Source organism: Aegilops tauschii, chromosome 5 (assembly GCF_002575655.3).
Source record: "Aegilops tauschii subsp. strangulata cultivar AL8/78 chromosome 5, Aet v6.0, whole genome shotgun sequence".
NCBI classification, from domain to species: domain Eukaryota; kingdom Viridiplantae; phylum Streptophyta; class Magnoliopsida; order Poales; family Poaceae; genus Aegilops; species Aegilops tauschii.
Window position 1 is genome coordinate 19,058,081 of NC_053039.3, and position 20,855 is coordinate 19,078,935.

The window sequence follows — 20,855 nt, forward strand, 5'->3', positions numbered from 1 at the left end:
GGAGGATCATGATGTGGAGTTCGCAAGGATGACGCCCGTCGCCTTCATCATCAAGTTGGAGCGTGCCGAAGGATGGAGGCGTGGTGCTCGCAGGGCCGCCTTGTCACGGAGGATGGCGACACGGAGCTCGTCAAGACGATGTACATCGTCTTCTTCATCAACCCAGTGTCGCGAATGGCGACATGGAGCTCGCCAGGACGATGCCCGTCACCTTCGTCATCAAGCCGGAGCCACAGAGGACGGAGGCAAGGAGCTCGCGAGGATGGTGCCGTTGTGCCATGGAGGATGGAGGCGCAGAGTTTGCTAAGACGACGCTGGTCACCAACACCCTCTACCTGGTGCCGCGGAGGATCGTGGCGTGGAGCTCACAAGGAGGACGCCCGCCGTCTACTTCGTCATGATGGAGCCGGAGAACGGAGGCGTGGCACCTAGTAGGGATGCTGTCAACATCTACTTCGTCAAACTGGAGCCGGAGGACGGAGGCATGGAGGTCGCAGGTATGCCTCGCGTGCTGCGGGGGTGGCAACACGGAGCTCGCTAGGACGCCACCCGTCGTCTTCTTCATCAAGCCACGCCATGGAGGACGGAGGTGTGGAGCTCGCAAGGATGCCGCCGCCGTGCCATGGTGGATGGTGACACGGAGCTTGCCAGGACGACGCTCATTATCAACATCATCAAGCCGGTGCCGCGGAGGATGGAGGCGTGGAGCTCGCGGTAATGTCGCCGCGTGCCGCGAAGTATGGCGACACCAAGCTCGCTAGGACGACGCACGTCATCTTCTTCATCAAGCCGGCGCCATGGAGGACGGATGCGTGGAGCTCGCGAGGATGCCGCCGCCGTGCCGCGGTGCATGGCGACATGGAGCTCGTCAGGACAACGTCCATCATCAACATCATGAAGCTGCTGCCTCAGAGGACGGAGACGTGAAGCTCGCGGGATGACACCACTGATGTCTACCTCATCAAGACGGAGCCCGCTACCCAGAGCCACAAAGATGACGCACACCCTAGTGCTGCCCGCAACACGGTGAAGAGCTACACGGTGTTATCCATGACCCAGGGGAGAAGACGGTGGTGCATGATGCTATTCGCAACCTGGAGCCCATGATGATGAGGCACGACGGTGGAAAGGTGATGCGACTTCACCAAGATCTTACCTTGGCCTAGTGAGGCGGTGCCTTTGTCTTGGACCGCCGTAAACTAAGCGTCTAGTCGAGTCGAGGCACCACCACCGGGCGTTGTCTACGTCCTGAAGCCCATGAACATGAGGCGCCATGGCGGGAACGTGACGCAACTTCACCAACATCTTATGGTGGCCCCGTGAGGCGGCGCCCTTGTCTTGGCGGACCTCCGTAAACTCGGCGTCTAGCCGAGACGAGTCGCCAACCACACCGGCTATGCGGATATGAGCGTGTGTTGGTTTTCCACCAACACCAGTCTCCACCAAGAAATACTCCCGCGAGGCGAACCCCTTGCATACCCCGACGAAGCCGCTACTAATTGTCAAGAAGTCCGAGCTGAATAGGATCCATGCAACTTCAGCATCGACTACATCAACGCTGTCAAGACTGACGAGGCGCGACGGCGACGGCGAACTTGGCAGCACAAAGCCATGTTTTAAGCGGCACGTGTACGGACGAGGACACGGGCTTTGACGCTGCTCACACTACACACACACACCATCATCATCATGCATGGAGAATGCGAAGCGAAGACGACGAAGATGACGAAGACGACAACATGGCCTAATCGGAGGTCTCTGGAGCAACCCCCGGGAGTAATTAACCGGGAGCCTTCCGAGACCCCGGGAACCAGGAGACCGCGCATCACCATAGTCAGGCTAGCCGCGCTAGTAGGCCACGGAGTGCATTTTTTATGGGATCGTGTAATTTTGTTTATCCGATTAGATTAATGAAATTCTTGTTTCCTATACTTCTTTGTGTACCACGGTACACTGGCACGCTCACATTTTCTTTTCCCCGACGCATGAGAGAAATCCATACTCCTTCTCTTCCCTTCTCCCGGAGTGCAATTAGATTTTTCTCGTGTTAAACAACCTTTCCAGTTAAATGTTTCAAAAGTCATAACTATTAATCTGAGATTGTCGAGGAAAGCTAGGATAAGCTAGCTACCAAAGTGTCGAATGGTTTTGCTTTGTATCCAATTCACCTACCTTATGTCCGGAGAATTCCTTGCCATCTATACCTTATGGTTTGATGTTAGTTGGTAGTCTGAATTCCTCTACATGTAATTTATTCCAGATTGTTTCCTATATATACCTCTCCTGACTCCCGCAACACCATCTATGTTCTCAACTCTCCCCGTGCAAGTGCTATGTTGCTACTCTATCACTCAGGCATGTGAGGCATCGGGATGTTGCAATAACATCTGAAAACTCAACATCAGCGCATTGCCAAGAGTAGACCTTTGTTCACAGGTGGCTGTCGACCAATATGCACACAGAGTGCTTTTCTAGGCCAAGATGATATGGAGCGTCGGAGGAGAGCTCCCTCGCATTTCCTGCTCTTCACGCGCCATTCTCGAAGGTGGACGGAGGCTGAGCTTCAGCAGTCGCTGGAACTTACCAACCTTTTTGCGGAGTGTCTTTGTGCACCTCCATTATTGTCTAGTTCAGCTTGATGATTCTGACCCGTCCCGTGCCTTGAATAGCTAGGAGGTGTTTCTATGCAGTTACAAACCCTCATTTTGACAGTTTTTGCTGTTTTTCGTTGAGCTGAGACTATTGTGAACTACAAACCCTCATTTTGACGTGGCTAAATGGAGTTGACACAGAAATAGCAAAACATATCCGTGTAGAAGTATGCTTTATTATGGACTATTTGGAACTGCAGAAACGATTTAGTTTTTAACAGAATAATATATATTCACTTTTTGCAGGTCATCTTTCGAGCCACTACGTTAATCCGTACGTGGTCGCTACTCACTCCGACGATGGCCAAGGAGCGTTTGGTTACTGCGTCTACCCGTTAGGAGATGGTAGCTCGGGTCATCTTCAACCGGTTTGGCTGGCGGTCATGTAATAGGATAGTTTAGTATCATGTTTATCTTTACGAAGCCGGTTGTGGCTTTCCCATGTCTTTTTTCGCTCTTTGTGAGCTTTTTCATTACTGTGGTTTGGAGCTTCCGTGGAATCTTTTATTTATTAATAAAGTGGCCGTATGTATCCCTTGATGCAGAGGCCGGGGGTCAACCTCCTTTTCGAAAAATATTGTGAACTTGTGATCTGGTTCTAAGAGCCTTGCTAATGAGAGTTTTGCGGAGGTCTATAAGAAACCATATACCAGAATGAACGCAGCATTGATATCACATCTGACTACACAATAGTTTCATTGAGATCTCGATCTGAACCACAATATATGTACCCCATAAGTATGTTGTAACGACATAAGTTTGCATCTGCCAGCCTTCTTTGCTGGACACTTCTCATATTACTACAGTTACCAGAATATACAAACAGCTAAAACACGGAAATATCAAATGCATTTTGAAACCTTTTTTTTGGGACAAATGCATTTTTACCCCTAGTTGGAACGTACCCACGGGTTTTGCCCGTACTTTTTGACTGCTCAGTTTGGCCCTTAGATTTGCCTCCGAGGTCACTCGAATGCCCTTTGACCATTTGACCAATACTTGGAAAATTCGTAACAAATTCATATGAACTCAGCAAAATGCAAATAAGATATCAAAATGTTCAGATAAACATTACCTTTATGTGCATGTCATTTGCATTCAAGAAAAAAGTCTCGTTTGACCTACTCGAGGTTATTAATGTTATTAACATTATTAAAAATAAAAAGGTATAAACAATGCTTTTTCATGAATAAAAATTACATGCAAATGTAGGTGACGTTTTCTGAACATCGTGATATCTTATTTGCATTTTTTTGAGTTCATCTCAACTTGTGATGAAGTTTCAAAATAATGTTTAAAGTTGTTTGAACATTCATAATTAGTTGATATGAACAAAAAAAATGCAAATAAGATATCAGGATATTCAGAAAACATCGCCTACATTTGCATAAGTTTTATTCATGAAAAGTATATTGTTTATACCTTTTTATTTTTAATTATGTTAACAACATTAATAACCTCGGGTAGTTAAAACCCTGCTTTTATCCTGAATGCAAATGACCTGCACGTAAAGGTAATGTTTATCTGAACATTTTGATACCTTATTTTGCATTTATCTGAGTTCATATGATTTTTTTACGAATTTTCAAAGTATTGGTCAAACGGTCAAAGGGCATTTGGGCGACCTCGGGGGAAAATCTAAGGGCAAAACTGAGCAGGGTCGAAAAGTAAGGGCAAAACCCGTGACTAGCTGGGGCAAAAATGCAATTGTCCCCTTTTTTTTAGAATATGATCATGTTATGCATTGTTTACACAATCCAACTTAGCTTGCTAACAAGATTGTTGGAAGTAACCACCCTTACCTACCGTTTACAAACTTCTATTCAAACATCTACTCAGACATTCAAACCCAACTGGGACACATTTGTTTGATGAACACATTCACCAGGAGGGACAAGAAGATATGGTTACACTATAATAAAACTGTTGTCGCCGCCTCTCAAAGCACCCCTCTTCTTCTCCCTCGCACAACTCTCTTGTGGTTTCTATATTCTTCTCTCAAGAACACCCCAATGAACATCAGGACACACACGATGGAAAAAAAACACAAAAACCCATACGTACACACACCTGACCGTTGAGAAAAATCGCTCTGCCTTTTTACTCCCGGTGACACCACATGCGCTACATTTTTGCTGTGCCCTCACGGCCTGCTGTCTTCTCATTAACTGATGCAACTTATTTATACACACAGATTGGGAAAACCTGCCACACAACTCAGGCCACTAACTCCACGGACAACTCCTGGAATCACTCCATGTCCTTGTGCCTAGGTACCAACTTGACCAAATTGTTACTCATCCCACAATTTTTTTCAAAAGGAGGATGTGTTGGAAATATGCCCTAGAGGCAATAATAAATGGTTATTATTATATTTTTTTGTTCATGATAATTGTCTATTGTTCATGCTATAATTGTATTATCCGGAAATCGTAATACATGTGTGAATACATAGACCACAACGTGTCCCTAGTAAGCCTCTAGTTGACTAGCTCGTTGATCAACAGATAGTCATGGTTTCCTGACTATGGACATTGGATGTCATTGATAACGGGATCACATCATTAGGAGAATGATGTGATGGACAAGACCCAATCCTAAGCATAGCACAAAAGATCGTGTAGTTCGTTTGCTAGAGCTTTTCCAATGTCAAGTATCATTTCCTTAGACCATGAGATCGTGCAACCCCCGGATACCGTAGGAGTGCTTTGGGTGTACCAAACATCACAACGTAACTGAGTGACTATAAAGGTACACTACGGGTATCTTCGAAAGTGTCTGTTGGGTTGGCACGGATCGAGACTGGGATTTGTCACTCCGTATGACGGAGAGGTATCTCTGGGCCCACTCGGTAATGCATCATCATAATGAGCTCAATGTGACTAAGGAGTTAGCCACGGGATCATGCATTGCGGTACGAGTAAAGAGACTTGCCGGTAACGAGATTGAACAAGGTATTGGGATACCGACGATCGAATCTCGGGCAAGTAACATACCGATTGACAAAGGGAATTGTATACGGGATTGATTGAATCCACGACATCGTGGTTCATCCGATGAGATCATCGTGGAACATGTGGGAGCCAACATGGGTATCCAGATCCCGCTGTTGGTTATTGACCGGAGAGGCGTCTCGGTCATGTCTGCATGTCTCCCGAACCCGTAGGGTCTACACACTTAAGGTTCGGTGACGCTAGGGTTGTAGAGATATTAGTATGCGGAAATCCGAAAGATGTTCGGAGTCTCGGATGAGATCCCGGACGTCACGAGGAGTTCCGGAATGGTCCGGAGGTGAAGAATTATATATAGGAAGTCCAGTTTCGGCCACCGGGAAAGTTTCGGGGGTTATCGGTATTGTACCGGGACCACCGGAAGGGTCCCGGGGGTCCACCGGGTGGGGCCACCTATCCCGGAGGGCCCCATGGGCTGAAGTGGGAAGGGAACCAGCCCTTAGTGGGCTGGGGCGCCCCCCCTTGGGCCTCCCCCTGCGCCTAGGGTTGGAAACCCTAGGGGTGGGGGCATCCCACTTGCCTTGGGGGGCAAGCCACCCCCTTGGCCGCCGCCCCCCCTCAGATTGGATCTCCAGGGTGGCCGGCGCCCCCCCAGGGCCCCTAGAAATAGTGGGGGGAGGGAGGGCAGCAGCACCACAGCCCCTGGCGCCTCCCTCTCCCCCTGCAACACCTCTCCCTCCCGCTTGCGCTTGGCGAAGCCCTGCCGGGATCCCCGCTACTTCCACCACCACGCCGTCGTGCTGCTGGATCTCCATCAACCTTTCCTTCCCCCTTGCTGGATCAAGAAGGAGGAGACGTCGCTGCTCCGTACGTGTGTTGAACGCGGAGGTGCCGTCCCTTCGGCGCTCGGTCATCAGTGATTTGGATCACGACAAGTACGACTCCATCAACCCCGTTCACTTGAACGCTTCCGCTCGCGATCTACAAGGGTATGTAGAGGCACTCCTTCCCTCTCGTTGCTAGTATACTCCATAGATGGATCCTGGTGATGCGTAGAAAATTTTAAAATTCTGCAACGATCCCCAACAGTGGCATCATGAGCTAGGCCTATGCGTAGTTACTGTGCACGAGTAGAACACAAAGCAGTTGTGGGCGTAGATGTTGTCAATTTTTCTTGCCACTACTAGTCTTATCTTGTTTCGGCGGTATTGTGGGATGAAACGGCCTGGACCGACCTTACACGTACGCTTACGTGAGACAGGTTCCATCGACTGACATGCACTAGTTGCATAAGGTGGCTAGCAAGTGTCTGTGTCTCCCACTTTAGTCGGAATGGATTCGATGAAAAGGGTCCTTATGAAGGGTAAATAGAAATTGGCATATCACATTGTGGTTTTACGTAGGTAAGAAACGTTCTTGCTAGAAACCTATAGAAGCCACGTAAAAACTTGCAACAACAATTAGAGGACGTCTAACTTGTTTTTGCAGCATGTGCCTTGTGATGTGATATGGCCAGAAGATGTGATGAATGATATATGTGATGTATGATATTGATCATATTCTTGTAATAGGAATCACGACTTGCATGTCGATGAGTATGACAACCGGCAGGAGCCATAGGAGTTGTCTTTATTTTTGTATGACCTGCGTGTCATTGAATAACGCCATGTAAATTACTTTACTTTATTGCTAAACGCGTTAGCCATAGAAGTAGAAGTAATCGTTGGCATGACAACTTCATGAAGACACGATGATGGAGATCATGATGATGGAGATCATGGTGTCATGCCGGTGACGAAGATGATCATGGCGCCCCGAAGATGGAGATCAAAGGAGCAAAATGATATTGGTCATATCATGTCACTATTTGATTACATGTGATGTTTATCATGTTTTGCATCTTATTTGCTTAGAACGACGGTAGTAAGTAAGATGATCCCTTATAATAATTTCAAGAAAGTGTTCCCCCTAACTGTGCACCGTTGCAAAGGTTCGTTGTTTCGAAGCACCACGTGATGATCGGGTGTGATAGATTCTAACGTTCGCATACAATGGGTGTTGACGAGCCTAGCATGTACAGACATGGCCTCGGAACACACCCAATACACTTAGGTTGACTTGACGAGCCTAGCATGTACAGACATGGCCTCGGAACACGGAAGACCGAAAGGTCGAGCATGAGTCGTATAGAAGATACGATCAACATGGAGATGTTCACCGATCTTGACTAGTCCGTCTCACGTGATGATCGGACACGGCCTAGTTAACTCGGATCATGTTTCACTTAGATGACTAGAGGGATGTCTATCTGAGTGGGAGTTCATTGAATAATTTGTTTAGATGAACTTAATTATCATGAACTTATTCTAAAACCTTTACAATATGTCTTGTAGATCAAATGGCCCACGTTGTCCTCAACTTCAACGCGTTCCTAGAGAAAACCAAGCTGAAAGATGATGGCAGCCACTATACGGACTGGGTCCGGAACCTGAGGATCATCCTCATAGCTGCCAAGAAAGATTATGTCTTAGAAGCACCGCTAGGTGAAGCACCCATCCAAGAGAACCAAGACGTTATGAACGCTTGGCAATCACGTGCTGATGATTACTCCCTCGTTCAATGCGGCATGCTTTACAGCTTAGAACCGGGGCTCCAAAAGCGTTTTGAGAAACATGGAGCATATGAGATGTTCGAAGAGCTGAAAATGGTTTTCCAAGCTCATGCCCGGGTCGAGAGATATGAAGTCTCCGACAAGTTCTTCAGCTGTAAAATGGAGGAAAATAGTTCTGTTAGTGAGCACATACTCAGAATGTCTGGGTTGCACAACCGCTTGTCTCAGCTGGGAGTTAATCTTCCGGATGACGCGGTCATTGACAGAATCCTTCAGTCCCTTCCACTGAGCTACAAGAGCTTTGTGATGAACTTCAATATGCAGGTGATGGAAAAGACCATTCCTGAGGTATATTCAATGCTGAAATCAGCGGAGGTGGAGATCAAAAAGGAACATCAAGTGTTGATGGTGAATAAAACCACTAAGTTCAAGAAAGGCAAGGGCAAGACGAACTTCAAGAAGGACGGCAAGGGAGTTGCCGCGCCCGGTAAGCCAGTTGCCGGGAAGAAGTGAAAGAATGGACCCAAGCCTGAGACTGAGTGCTTTTATTGCAAGGGAAGTGGTCACTGGAAGCGGAACTGCCCCAAATACTTAGCGGACAAGAAGGCCGGCAACACCAAAGGTATATGTGATATACATGTAATTGATGTGTACCTTACCAGTACTCGTAGTAGCTCCTGGGTATTTGATACCGGTGCGATTGCTCATATTTGTAACTCAAAACAAGAGCTGCGGAATAAGCGGAGACTGGCGAAGGACGAGGTGACGATGCGCGTCGGGAATGGTTCCAAGGTCGATGTGATCGCCGTCGGCATGCTGCCTCTACATTTACCTACGGGATTAGTTTTAAACCTCAATAATTGTTATTTAGTGCCAGCTTTGAGCATGAACATTGTATCTGGATCTCGTTTAATGCGAGATGGCTACTCATTTAAATCCGAGAATAATGGTTGTTCTATTTATATGAGAGATATGTTTTATGGTCATGCCCCGCTGGTCAATGGTTTATTCTTAATGAATCTCGAACGTGATGTTACACATATCCATAGTGTGAATACCAAAAGATGTAAAGTTGATAACGATAGTCCTACATACTTGTGGCACTGCCGCCTTGGTCACATTGGTGTCAAGCGCATGAAGAAGCTCCATGCAGATGGACTTTTGGAGTCTCTTGATTACGAATCATTTGACACGTGCGAACCATGCCTCATGGGTAAGATGACCAAGACTCCGTTCTCCGGAACAATGGAGCGAGCAACCAACTTATTGGAAATCATACATACCGATGTGTGCGGTCCAATGAGTGTTGAGGCTCGTGGAGGATATCGTTATGTTCTCACTCTCACTGATGACTTAAGTAGATATGGTATGTCTACCTAATGAAACACAAGTCTGAAACCTTTGAAAAGTTCAAGGAATTTCAGAGTGAGGTTGAGAATCAATGTGACAGGAAAATAAAGTTCTTACGATCAGATCGTGGTGGAGAATATTTAAGTCACGAATTTGGTACGCACTTAAGGAAATGTGGAATCGTTTCACAACTCACGCCGCCTGAAACACCTCAGCGAAACGGTGTGCCTGTCGTGGAATTGACACGTCAGATGTCCTAGGTGTAAGGACTTAGTCGTGAGGCCAGCGCATCTATGTAGTAGCTTGAGAGGGGTTGATTGGGATGAGAGACGCAAGGCGGATCAACGCACAAGACAAGGGTTTAGACAGCTTCGGGCCCCGGGAAACATCATCCGGTAACAACCCTACGTGCTGTTTGAGGCTAAGTCTCATTATGCTCATGAGAGAGTCGCCGGGAACCGGCTCTCGGTGTCTAGCCCTAGAGATCGTTTCTTGTTGCTTGTCCCTCTTTGGGGAGCCCTGCCCCTCCTTATATAAGTTAGAAGGGCGGGTTACATGTGGAGTCCTAGTAGGACTAGGACTAGTCTATCTTCTCTTAGAAGTTAATTACAAGTCCGGGTCTTGCTTCCTTGTAAAGGAAATATTAGTCATCCCTTTCTTCTTAAGCCGGCCCATCATCACATGAGCCGGCCTTCTGGGCCTTGGGCCTAGTCTTTTATCTGACCCGCCGTTGGGGTCATCCGGGAGTCGTCCGGCTCGTGAGTCGTCTGATAGTGCGCCGTCAGACCCGTGAGTCGCCAGTCTTCTGGCGGGTCACGGTGAAGCGCCAAGTCCGGCCGGGTCATACTTCCGGCCGGGTCATACCGCAGGGTATATCCCTGACATTAGCCCCCAGTTTGATTTGGATTCATCCATGTTAAACTAATCTGCAATATAAACACAAGAAACAATTTGACAAGTTGTGCCCCGGGTTAAATATTCCTGTAAGCCGGCACCTGATCATCCTTAAGTCCTTGACATTTTCTCCTGGAAAATCCGAGTCAATAGGCCAGCTTCAGAGTCCATTTGCTGATATTGGTCTCTTGTTGAGAAATATTGTAAGAGATAATCCACTTGAGTCGGCTTTTAATGCTCTGACTTGACAAAAATATTGGTCTTGAAAAATTTAACTTATATTCAGCCGGCTTAAAGATATAGAACTTGCCGGTTTATGAGTACCAAAATTGCCGGGTTATAAATAGATGATGCCAAGTCATAATTGTCGCCGACGCCGGTTTATGATTTTTGCAGACACCAGGTCAATCTGATTTACTCAAAACTGAGAATTTGAAGATATTTCTCCCTTATATCCATATTACCTGTAGCCCCCAAGGGCCGGTTTAATCAGCATGAATAAGCCGGGACTTATCACCATGGCTTTAAATAAAATCCAGTTGTGTAGTCCGCATGAGTCGGCTATAGTCATAGTAGTGTAGCCGGGTCATCCTAGAATTGTCTTGAATTGTTGCCAGGAGCAATTGGTAGCCCCCAAGGGCCGGCTCATTTAGAATGTGATGAGTCGGGTCTTCAATAAGTTGAGCAAAAATGACTTTGCATTAGCCCCCAAGTGCCATGGTACATGCTGGCAGTAACATGGGACTTGCATATTCGATGTAATATCAATTTGAATAATGTAGGCCCCAAGTGCCGGGTCGTAAGCCTGCAGCGACTCGGGACTATTCTTTCCATTGTAGAGTAAATCATATCCATTGATAAAATAATAGCCATTGCACCAAAGCGACTTTGAATACCTCATATGTTGATAAGTAAATCTGGAGTTTAAATACCCGACGGCTCTTGGCCGATGGCAATTTAATACGCCTCCATTGTAAGCCGGAATTTGTACAACCCGGCGGCTTATAGCCTTTGAGAAAATCAAGAATTGATAACCCTTTTGAGACACCAATTTCCATCTTTCGATGATGGGCTTGGACTTAAACATTTATATAAGTCATAGTTCTGCAAATCCTGCACAGAGTTTAAACAACATACGCCCTGGCGACTTAATGTCAAAAGCCAGGGCGGGTAACTACCCAAATGTAGTCTTATCCTGCACACAAGTAGATCACAAGAAACCTTGGCGGTTTACCGCAGGGCGGGTCATAATATCTTACATATGACCACGGATGTGTAAAAAAGGAGTCACAGATAAGCCTGTTATGAATCATAACTTTGTAACATAACAATAATATCATACTTGTGATATTGAATTTGCATTTGTCGGTTTATATGACCTGCACAATAAGGGTGATAACCTAATCTTTGATACGCGCATGATTCCAATGGCGCAATTCAAAACATACCGGCGGCTTAAAGTCCATAGCTAGGGCCGGTTTAAACATAATCATGTATAAACAATATCATACCTGTGATATTGAATTGTACTGCCGGCTTATGATACCTGTGCAGTAAGTGTGATAACCCAATCCTTAGAAGCCAATGCTTCCACATAGATGATGATTGTCATAAGCAGGCGACTTATCATCAAAAATCAAGCTGGGTTAAATAGCAACCACTCATATACACTTTAGATATGATCAAAAGAGCTTCAAATAAAATCCGAAAACTGTTTGCAAAAAGAGACTTCAAAAATTTTGAGGCTTCTGATTCGAATCCGATCAGAAAACCGTCCCAAAGGGGTTAAGCTAAGATTCGAATACGATCATATAGCCCCCAGTGGCTTTGGCGTTGCCGATCAAGAGGGTACCGACAGCTATGTTCTCTTTGGTTCGAATACGACCTATGTTTGAACAGGAAGCCCCCAAATGACCTTGAGAGTTGTTTAACGACGCTGATTCGAATACGATCCACGTCGGTTCCCAAAGGGGTTGAGCTATGGTTCAAATATGACCAAGAAACTCCCCAATGAGCTCGGCAGTGTGCCGATCAAAAGGATCTCGACAGCTATGTTCTCTTTGGTTCGAATACGACCTATGTTTGAACAGGAAGCCCCCTAGTGATCATGAGAATATTTAACGACTCTGATTTGAAATACGATCAGGGTCACACAAAAGGGTTAAGCTAAATTCGAATACGATCGGCTCCCAATGGTCATTAAAGCAGGGTACCTATATTTGAGTTGTGCTTTGTAACAGACTCTCTTTGGTCCCTTTAATTTTTCCCGAGACCTCAAACTTTGCGAGAGACAACATCTTTTTGAACCGGAAATTTTTAAACCGGATATTGAGAGCTTCAAAGCTTTATAAGATATAAATTTACCTTGAGCCGGATGTTTGAACCGGATTTGAAAGCTTCAAAACTTTGCGGGAGAGAGATATCTCTTGAACCGGATTTTAAACCAGAATCTTTATTTTGAACCAGCAATTTTCTGACTGCCTTTAAATTTTCATCAATATGGTAGCAGCCTCCGGAACCGAGCTATCATTCCCTCCAACGACCCGGGGTTCCCGAGTCATGTCACTGTAGCCCCCGAGTCTCAAGATGACTCGAGGAGTTGGCTTGAGATTCTCCATATTTAACCGTGATATAAACCGGCATAACTTGTATATCATTGGTGTTGATAGCACGATGTGTATCCACAGAAGGTTGAGGTGACTGCGGCGGGTTATAAATGATCCCGTATGAGCCGTGTCAGCAACTCGGCCAATGGTTCCTTCCAACTGGATGTTTTGAAGTTAACCAAACTGTAGTGGCGGCGACTTGCGCGCCTGCCCATTGAGCCGTCCAGTGCCGACGGCGGCTGATAACACATGACAATTTTCCTCCAAACTGTTGGAAGAAAACCGGGCTTCCCAAGTAGTGACTTGCTCATATTCAATAATTCGTTCATGCAGACAGATGCAGTCCTGGTGTGTCGATGTAGACCAGGCCGCAATAGACGGATGGAAAAGACGACCGCCACATCAGAGGCAGCTCAAATAGATGAACCGGCTGCGGCGCTGTAAACCGGCGCGAGCGAGTCAACCATGTTTGTTTTGACGTAGTGAACAAATGTCCTGATTCGCCCAGGCAACACATGAGTCGGCCGCGGCGCTGTAAGCCGGCGCGGACGGGCGTGTTAATGTAAACCGGGCCACAGAGGATGGTGACCTTGCACACGTTCATTCTCCGGGCAGTATGACACGGACGAAACCTCGGTGCAGAATGTTGCCATTGCTTGCTCCATACCCTGATACGTCAGGCCAGTAGTTATCCACCGCGGAGTTGATGATCACCGCGGCGAGGTTAAAACCAATCACGAGCGAGTCGGCCACAGATATAGACAAATGAGTCGGCTGAGGCTTTGTAAACCGGTGCATACAAGCAAATTGTCCTCCGCATTGTAAACTGGTGCGGACGCGTGAACCGGCAAGTCAGCCGACGTGTTGATGTAAATTGGGCCGCAGAGGCGGCGGCTGGCATGCGCGTTCGTCGAGCAACATGACACGGCCATCGCTCTTGCAGTGAACCATTGCCCTGCATAAATGATACACGACATTTAAAGGACATAGCGGACGCGTGAGTCGGCCGCAGCATTGTAAGCCGCGCAGACAGACGAGTCGGCCGCGGGAGCAGATAGATGAGCCGGCCGCGGCGTTGTAAGCCGGTGCGGACGAGCAAGGGCTCTTCCGCGTTGTAAACCGGCGCGGACGCATGAATCGGCGGCGAGGGCGGACGCGTGAGTCGTCCGTGGCGTTGTAAGGTGGTGCAGACGGGCGAGTCGGCCGGCGCATTGATGTAAACTGGACCGCGATACGGGTGTCCGTGAAGCTGCACGGCACAACCAAACATGCCTCCGCGGCGTAATACCACCCCTTTTTCTTTTAATAGCCGTCCTGCATAAAAATATTACAGGCCAGAGTAACCGTTGTCGGATGAATTAACATGTACTGATAAAATACATTGGAAAAATAACACCTGGTATTTTTTGCTGGATGAACACGGATGCTGACGCTGGATAATGCATAGTGCTGCTTTTGTTTTGCACTGGCGAGACAAGACATCACCAGCAAGGGCGCCTTGGCAAAGCGGAGATGAGTCTCGGCAGAAGAAACATCGGGAGCGACCGCGCAGGGCATCTCAAGGCGGAAACTAGGCAAAGGAGGCCCGTGACCCGGCTTGTAGCAAAGACTCCACCGGGTGGTGGCTCTAAGTGGCAGCGACCGGCTCGGACCAGAGAAATAGGTGACTACAACTCATCTGACAGATTGCTTCCTTTCCTTCGTTTTTTTTACAATATGTACGGATACATACTCCTTATATGACTAGCACGCCTCACATGATGATCCCTGGCCACTCGGATTTAGCTTCCACGTAGCACACTAGCAATTGACTCCTGGCTTTTTCCTTAGATCCATATTTGAATCAGAGTAGTATTCATCTTTGATTGAGCTGTTACACCCGTCCGAGTCTGCCTTGGTCTGAAACAACTACCAACTCTTTTTCTTCAATAGTATTTTCCTTAATACATCTGGAAGTTCATCAAAAGCTGCGGCAGCTTTTAGTCAGATGTGACCCTGATCAATTTTGTCCACCTTAGCGTTGCAAGATCAATGCTCCTCTTTTTTTATTGTCTTCATGTACAGACTGGGATAATTGTAATCTTTGACCGATGTTTGATCTCTCCACCACGAGCTGACTTTATCATGGGGCTGTAGTAGCCGGTCGTGTGAACCCACGAAGCTGAACGCAGTGTTGCCCTGTTTTGTCTTCCTCGGATTGCAAATTGCGGAGAATTGAATTTTCCTGAGTTGAGCAGATCGTCTCCCCTTCTATATATAGGTCATATGGTATTTTTTTTCGAGTCGACTGCATCCATGCAGGGCTGATAGCACCAAACTTTTTAATCAACTGGTGAACTCGTAGCCGATGTAGATCCTTCTGCGCCGGCTCTTTTTCGTCCGGAATTTTACGAGCTTCTCGAACCCTAGAAGAGATCCCTCCAAGAACTCAACACCACCGTGCGACAGCCCCACGGTGGGCGCCAACTGTCGTGGAATTGACACGTCAGATGTCCTAGGTGTAAGGACTTAGTCGTGAGGCCAGCGCATCTATGTAGTAGCTTGAGAGGGGTTGATTGGGATGAGAGACGTAAGGCGGATCAACGCACAAGACAAGGGTTTAGACAGCTTCGGGCCCCGGAAAACATCATCCGGTAACAACCCTACGTGCTATTTGAGGCTAAGTCTCATTATGCTCATGAGAGGGTCGCCGGGAACCGGCTCTCGGTGTCTAGCCCTAGAGATCGTTTCTTGTTGCTTGTCCCTCTTTGGGGAGCCCTGCCCCTCCTTATATAAGTTAGAAGGGCGGGTTACATGTGGAGTCCTAGTAGGACTAGGACTAGTCTATCTTCTCTTAGAAGTTAATTACAAGTCCGGGTCTTGCTTCCTTGTAAAGGAAATATTCGTCATCCCTTTCTTCTTAAGCCGGCCCATCATCACATGAGCCGGCCTTCTGGGCCTTGGGCCTAGTCTTTTATCTGACCCGCCGTTGGGGTCATCCGGGAGTCGTCCGGCTCGTGAGTCGTCTGACAGTGCGCCGTCAGACCCGTGAGTCGCCAGTCTTCTGGCGGGTCACGGTGAAGCGCCAAGTCCGGCCGGGTCATACTTCCGGCCTTGTCATACCGCGGGGTATATCCCCGACAGTGTCCGAACGTCGTAATCGCACTCTATTGGATATGGTGCGATCTATGATGTCTCTTACCGATCTACCGCTCTCATTTTGGGGCTATGCTTTAGAGACTGCCGCATTCACTTTAAATAGGGCTCCATCGAAATCCGTTGAGATGACACCGTATGAATTATGGTTTGGGAAGAAACCTAAGCTGTCGTTTCTGGAAGTTTGGGGATGCGATGCTTATGTCAAGAAACTTCAAACCGAAAAGCTTGAACCCAAGTCGGAAAAATGCGTCTTCATAGGATACCCTAAGGAAACCATTGGGTATACCTTCTACCTCAGATCCGAAGGCAAGATCTTTGTTGCCAAGAACGGGTCCTTTCCGGAGAATGAGTTTCTTTCGAAAGAATTAAGTGGGAGGAAAGTGGAACTTGATGAGGTGATAGTCACCCCTTCCGAACTGGAAAGTAGCGCAACGCGGGAAGATGTTCCTGTGGTGCCTACACCGACTAGGGAGGAAGTTAATGATGATGATCATGAAGCTTCGGATCAAGTTACTGCTGAACTTCGTAGGTCCACAAGGACACGTTCCACACCAGAGTGGTACGGCAACCCTGTCCTGGAAATCATGTTGTTAGACAACGGTGAACCTTCGAACTTTGAAGAAGCGATGGCGGGCCCGGATTTTGACAAATGGCTAGAAGCCATGAAATCCGAGATAGGATCCATGTATGAAAACGAAGTATGGACTTTGACTGACTTGCCCGATGATCGGCGAGCCATAGAAAATAAATGGATCTTTAAGAAGAAGACAGACGCGGATGGTAATGTGACCATCTATAAGGCTCGACTTGTCGCTAAGGGTTATCGACAAGTTCAAGGGGTTGACTACGATGTGACTTTCTCACCCGTAGCGAAGCTGAAGTCCGTCCGAATCATGTTAGCAATTGCCGCATTCTATGATTATGAGATATGGCAAATGGACGTCAAAACGGCATTCCTTAACGGCTTTCTTAAGGAAGAATTGTATATGATGCAGTCGGAAGGTTTTGTCGATCCTAAGAATGCTAACAAGGTATGCAAGCTCCAGCGCTCCATCTATGGGCTGGTGCAAGCATCTCGGAGTTGGAACATTCGATTTGATGAGATGATCAAAGCGTTTGGGTTTACACAGACTTATGGAGAAGCTTGTGTTTACAAGAAAGTGAGTGGGAGCTCTGTAGCATTTCTCTTATTATATGTGGATGACATACTATTGATGGGAAATGATATAGAATTCTTGGAAAGTATAAAGGCCTATTTGAATAAGTGTTTTTCAATGAAGGACCTTGGAGAAGCTGCTTATATATTAGGCATCAAGATATATAGAAATAGATCAAGACGCCTCATTGGTCTTTCACAGAGTACGTACCTTGACAAGATATTGAAGAAGTTCAATATGGATCAGTCCAGGAAGGGTTTCTTGCCTGTATTGCAAGGTGTGCAATTGAGCACGGCTCAATGCCCGACCACGGCAGAAGATAGAGAAAAGATGAGTGTCATCCCCTATGCCTCGGCCATAGGGTCTATTTTGTATGCCATGCTGTGTACCAGACCTGATGTAAACCTTGCCGTAAGTTTGGTAGGAAGGTACCAAAGTAATCCCGGCATGGAACACTAGACAGCGGTCAAGAATATCCTGAAGTACCTGAAGAGGACTAAGGATATGTTTCTGGTTTATGGAGGTGGCGAAGAGCTCGTCGTAAAGGGTTACGTCGATGCTAGCTTCGACAAAGATCTGGATGACTCTAAGTCACAAACCGGATACTTGTATATTTTGAATGGAGGGGCAATAAGCTGGTGCAGTTGCAAGCAAAGCATCGTGGCGGGATCTACATGTGAAGCGGAGTACATGGCAGCCTCAGAGGCAGCGCAAGAAGCAATCTGGATGAAGGAGTTCATTACCAACCTAGGGGTGATTCCCAATGCGTCGGGCCCAATGACTCTCTTCTGTGACAACACTGGAGCTATTGCCCTTGCCAAGGAGCCCAGGTTTCACAGGAAGACGAGGCATATCAAGCATCGCTGGAAGTGTTCAGAATGGAGACATAGATATTTGTAAAGTACATACGGACATGAATGTAGCAGATCCATTGACTAAACCTCTCCCTAGAGCAAAACATGATCAACACCAAAACTCTATGGGTGTTCGATTCATCACAATGTAACTAGATTATTGACTCTAGTGCAAGTAGGAGGCAGTTGGAAATATGCCCTAGAGGCAATAATAAATGGTTATTATTATATTTCTTTGTTCATGATAATTGTCTATTGTTCATGCTATAATTGTGTTATCCGGAAATCGTAATACATGTGTGAATACATAGACCACAACGTGTCCCTAGTAAGCCTCTAGTTGACTAGCTCGTTGATCAGCAGATAGTCATGGTTTCCTGACTATGGACATTGGATGTCATTGATAACGGGATCACATCATTAGGAGAATGATGTGATGGACAAGACCCAATCCTAAGCATAGCACAAAAGATCGTGTAGTTCGTTTGCTAGAGCTTTTCCAATGTCAAGTATCATTTCCTTAGACCATGAGATCGTGCAACTCCCGGATACCGTAGGAGTGCTTTGGGTGTACCAAACGTCACAACGTAACTGGGTGACTATAAAGGTACACTACGGGTATCTCCGAAAGTGTCTGTTGGGTTGGCACGGATCGAGACTGGGATTTGTCACTCCGTATGACGGAGAGGTATCTCTGGGCCCACTCGGTAATGCATCATCATAATGAGCTCAATGTGGCTAAGGAGTTAGCCACGGGATCATGCATTGCGGTACGAGTAAAGAGACTTGCCGGTAACGAGATTGAACAAGGTATTGGGATACCGACGATCGAATCTCGGGCAAGTAACATACCGATTGACAAAGGGAATTGTATACGGGATTGATTGAATCCACGACATCGTGGTTCATCCGATGAGATCATCGTGGAACATGTGGGAGCCAACATGGGTATCCAGATCCCGCTGTTGGTTATTGACCGGAGAGGCGTCTCGGTCATGTCTGCATGTCTCCCGAACCCGTAGGGTCTACACACTTAAGGTTCGGTGACGCTAGGGTTGTAGAGATATTAGTATGCGGAAATCCGAAAGATGTTCGGAGTCTCGGATGAGATCCCGGACGTCACGAGGAGTTCCGGAATGGTCCGGAGGTGAAGAATTATATATAGGAAGTCCAGTTTCGGCCACCGGGAAAGTTTCGGGGGTTATCGGTATTGTACCGGGACCACCGGAAGGGTCCCGGGGGTCCACCGGGTGGGGCCACCTATCCCGGAGGGCCCCATGGGCTGAAGTGGGAAGGGAACCAGCCCTTAGTGGGCTGGGGCGCCCCCCCTTGGGCCTCCCCCTGCGCCTAGGGTTGGAAACCCTAGGGGTGGGGGCGCCCCACATGCCTTGGGGGCCAAGCTACCCGCTTGGCCGCCGCCCCCCTCAGATTGGATCTCCAGGGTGGCCGGCGCCCCCCCAGGGCCCCTATAAATAGTGGGGGGAGGGAGGGCAGCAGCACCACAACCCCTGGCGCCTCCCTCTCCCCCTGCAACACCTCTCCCTCCCGCTTGCGCTTGGCGAAGCCCTGCCGGGATCCCCGCTACTTCCACCACCACGCCGTCGTGCTGCTGGATCTCCATCAACCTCTCCTTCCCCCTTGCTGGATCAAGAAGGAGGAGACGTCGCTGCTCCGTACGTGTGTTGAACGCGGAGGTGCCGTCCGTTCGACGATCGGTCATCGTGTTGGGGAACGTAGTAATTTCAAAAAATTTCCCCCGCACAGGCAAGATCATGGTGATGCATAGCAACGAGAGGGGAGAGTGTTGTCCACGTACCCTCGTAGACCGACAGCGGAAGCGTTATCACAACGCGGTTGATGTAGTCGTACGTCTTCACGATCCGACCGATCAAGTACCGAACGTACGGTACCTCCGAGTTCTACACACGTTCAGCTCGATGACGTCCCTCAAACTCCGATCCAGCCGAGTGTTGAGGGAGAGTTTCGTCAGCACGACGGCGTGGTGACGATGATGATGTTCCACCGACGCAGGGCTTCGCCTAAGCTCCGCAACGGTATTATCGAGGTGTAATATGGTGGAGGGGGCACCGCACACGGCTAAGAGATCTCAAGGATCAATTGTTGTGTCTCTGGGGTGCCCCCCTGCCCCCGTATATAAAGGAGCAAGGGGGAGGCAGCCAGCCAAGGGGAGAGGCGCGCCATAGGGGGGGAGTCCTACTCACACCGGGAGTAGGACTCCTCCTTTCCTTGTGGGAGTAGGAGAAGGGAAGGGGGAAGGAGAAAGTAGGAAGGGTGCGCCCCCCTTCCCTAGTCCAATTCGGACCATACCATGGGGAGGGCTGCGGCCACCTTTTGAGGCCTTTCTCTCCTTTCCCGTATGGCCCATTAAGGCCCAATACAAATTCCCGTAACTCTCCGGTACTCCCAAAAATACCCGAATCACTCGGAACCTTTCCGAAGTCCGAATATAGTCGTCCAATATATCGATTTTTACGTCTCGACCATTTCGAGACTCCTCGTCATATCCCCGATCTCATCCGGGACTCCGAACTCCTTCGGTACATCAAAACTCAATAAAACTGTCATCGTAACATTAAGCGTGCGGACCCTACGGGTTCGAGAACTATGTAGACATGACCGAGA

The 20,855-nt window shown here is 47.8% G+C and overlaps 1 pseudogene; it reads left to right on the forward strand.

Annotated features, from left to right (window-relative positions):
- Positions 1 to 400: 400 nt before the first annotated feature.
- LOC109758514 (protein FAR1-RELATED SEQUENCE 5-like) overlaps positions 401 to 20,855 on the forward strand; it is a 91,752-nt pseudogene continuing 71,297 nt past the window's right edge.